This window comes from Seriola lalandi, unplaced genomic scaffold (assembly GCF_002814215.2).
Source record: "Seriola lalandi dorsalis isolate HSWRI2012SDOR001 ecotype SW California unplaced genomic scaffold, Sedor1 jcf7180002050044, whole genome shotgun sequence".
Taxonomy (NCBI): domain Eukaryota; kingdom Metazoa; phylum Chordata; class Actinopteri; order Carangiformes; family Carangidae; genus Seriola; species Seriola lalandi.
In genome coordinates, this window is record NW_019520597.1 from 1,869 (window position 1) to 5,170 (window position 3,302).

Consider the following 3,302-nt stretch of genomic DNA (forward strand, 5'->3'; position numbering starts at 1 on the left):
TGTAGACTCAGGTGAGTTTGTACAAGTGAACCTGTCCACACCTGGAGCAGGACTCTACCTGGGAGGTGTGGTCAGACTGACATCCCTCCTCATTCATTTGGTTTGTGTGTATTTCATGTTTGTGACTCCTGTGTTGACTGAACTGATGTTCAGGTAGGGAGCGAGGGACAGGTGTCTGTACGAAGACAAGAGGCTGATGGTCAGTTAACACCACGGCTTCCTGTCCCACCTGCTCCTCACTGCAGGTGAAGACTGAACGGGTCTCACCTGTAGTCCTCAGCCCCGATCGACACGACTCTAGAGACATCACTTCTTATTAGTCTTGTGTGTGTCGGTCGAGACCGGTGGGCGCTCGCTCTGATTGGCTGCTCTGTGTTCCCTCCTTTAATCCCAGTAAACGTCACAGCTGCACCTGGACGGACTGTCTCTCTTCTGTGTCGAGGTCCCAGAGACACAGACATCACAGTTGTAGAGTGGAGCAGAGCTGAGCCGGAACCAGAACATGTGTTTCTGTACCGGGACAAGAATCCTGATCCACAGAACCAGAGTCCGTCCTTTCAGAACCGGGTGGAGCTGAGGGACAGACAGATGAAGGACGGGGTCGTGTCTCTGACTCTGAAGGACGTGACGAGAAAGGACTCAGGAAGATACGAGTGTCGAGTCCAGACAGAAGCAAACTCCTTACCTGAGCTCATCAGCATCATCCACCTGGATGTTCATCAGAAAGGTGAGTCAGACTCAGGTGAGTCAGTCTCAGGTGAGTCAGTCTCAGGTGAGTCAGTAGAATCAGTCTCAGGTGAGTCAGTCTCAGGTGAGTCAGTAGAATCAGTCTCAGGTGAGTCAGTAGAATCAGTCTCAGGTGAGTCAGACTCAGGTGAGTCAGTCTCAGGTGAGTCAGTAGAATCAGTCTCAGGTGAGTCAGTCTCAGGTGAGTCAGTCTCAGGTGAGTCAGTAGAATTAGTCTCAGGTGAGTCAGACTAAGGTGAGTCAGACTAAGGTGAGTCAGTAGAATCTCAGGTGAGTCAGACTAAGGTGAGTCAGACTAAGGTGAGCCAGTAGAGTCAGTCTCAGGTGAGTCAGTCTCAGGTGAGTCAGTAGAGTCTCAGGTGAGTCAGTCTCAGGTGAGTCAGTAAAGTGGTGAGTCAGTCTCAGGTGAGTCAGTAGAATCTCAGGTGAGTCAGTCTCAGGTGAGTCAGTCTCAGGTGAGTCAGTCTCAGTTGAGTCAAACTCAGTTAAGTCAGACTCAGGTGAGTCAGACTCAGGTGAGTCAGTAGAGTCAGTCTCAGGTGAGTCAGTAGAATCTCAGGTGAGTCAGACTCAGGTGAATCAGTCTCAGGTGAGTCAGAGTCTCAGGTGAGTCAGACTCAGGTGAGTGAGTCTCAGGTGAGTCAGACTCAGGTGAGTCAGTAGAGTCAGTCTCAGGTGAGTCAGTAGAATCTCAGGTGAGTCAGACTCAGGTGAATCAGTCTCAGGTGAGTCAGAGTCTCAGGTGAGTCAGACTCAGGTGAGTCCTGGTGCAGCTGCTTCCTGGTTGTTGATGTGAGAGTGAACCATCACAGACCAGATGTTTGTGTTTTCTCCAGATGTTGTTGATGAGACTTTGTAGAGAACAGCTGGTCTGAGTCATGTGATCAAAGTTCAGTAAATAATGTCTGTCTCATCACCCACCTGACAGCTGATACCTCACACCTGCTTCTCTCTGCAGGTATCACAGAGGAGAGAGGAGACGAGGAGGGAGGAGACAAGGAGGGAGGAGACAAGGAGGGAAACAGCAGCGGACATGGTGGACTGGGAGTCGGTCTGTCAGCTGCTGCTCTGCTTGTTGTTGTTGTTGTTGTTGTTGTTGGTTTTATGATCTATAGGAAACGTAAACGATCCACAGAGCAGCCGTCATATGAACTTGCCAATAGAGCAGCTGATCCTCAGCAGGTCTGAAGAGTCTCAGATCTGTTTCCTGTTTCCTGTTTCTCTCTGATCCATGAAGAAGAAAAGAATCAGAGTCTGAAGGAAACAGAGACATAAAGTTCAGATGAACCAAACTCCATCAGAGAGAAGCTTCTGCTCTGTGACTGATCCACTGGTGGAAATGCAGAGACACATACAGAGACATTCTGTTCCCATGACAACAAGTGAACCTGTCCACACCTGGAGCAGGACTCTACCTGGGAGGTGTGGTCTCACTGACATCACTCCTGGTTCATTTGGTTTGTATGTATTTCATGTTTCTGACTCCTGTGTTGATTTAAGAGGCTCAGCTCAGGTGAAGCTGCAGCGTCACTTTAAATGTTGCTGCAGCAAGGAATTGTGGGACGGCATTTCTGTTTCATAAAGGAGATAAGGAAGGAAGCAGTGAAGCTCCTTTCCTCCGCTCTGATCATGAAGCCGCTCAGAGACTCTGAACCTTCAGGAGAAAAGGAGTTTGACCTTTGTGACCCTGCCCACCTCACACTAGTGCCCCTGTTTCTTTTACTGAGAGGAAGAAGAGGAGGTGAGGAAGAAGAGGAGGAGAGGAAGAGGAGAGAGAGGAGAGGAGGTGAGAGAGGAGAGGAGGTGAGAGAGGAAGGTTTCTCTCCAGTTGTGTCACAGTCTCCTCGTGTTGTTCTGAGCTCAGTGATGAAGAGGAGAGTAAAAGCTTCATCACTGAATCCTCCATTAAAGAATCAAATGAAGCTCTGATTTTATTTAGTGATAAACTCAAACAGGAAACTATTCCTCTGATTTATATGTTCTATCTACTGATCGTTGTTATTGATCACTTGATTGTGAACTCTTTTGTCCCTGTCAGGATCCTGTAGGAATGATGACTCAGTGTTTCCAGGTGTCTGATTGGTCAGTAGTTTGGCAGTTGTCAGTTAACCTGCGCCAGGTCAGGAGTTCATGAGTTCAGGGACCAGGGGACTCTGGGAAATGAAGTCAGGATCTGTTCTGTTGGTTACAGCTGCTTTATTTCCTGGTTGTATCTGTGTTGGTCTCAGCAGCAGAAGAACCAGCTGTTCAGACGTTTACGTCTCATTATGATAAAGTGTGTGAAATGTAAATAATAATAATTAACTGTTCTGTGTGAATAAATGTTCAGACAGTATTTTAATATAACTTGTGTGTTTGTTTCTTCATGAGGATGATGAGCAGGAGTCGTCGCTGGTTCTTTCTCTCTCACGGAGCTAAAGGCAGTCTGAGCTGTTGAACATGTTGCTGCAGGTGTGATCTGAACCAGCACACCTGAGCAGCTGCTGTTTTATAGTGGTTCTGTTCAGTATGAGAGCTGTAGCTGTAGGTTCTGTTCACCTCAGATCTACGTCCAG

General features: G+C 47.9%; 1 long non-coding RNA gene across 1 annotated transcript; it reads left to right on the forward strand.

Moving 5' to 3' along the window:
* The first annotated feature begins 11 nt into the window (after positions 1-11).
* On the forward strand, positions 12-3,093 carry LOC147819721 (uncharacterized). Its single transcript, XR_015436681.1, has 2 exons — positions 12-727; positions 1,706-3,093. It is a non-coding gene; the product is annotated as an uncharacterized LOC147819721 (long non-coding RNA).
* Positions 3,094-3,302: the final 209 nt, after the last annotated feature.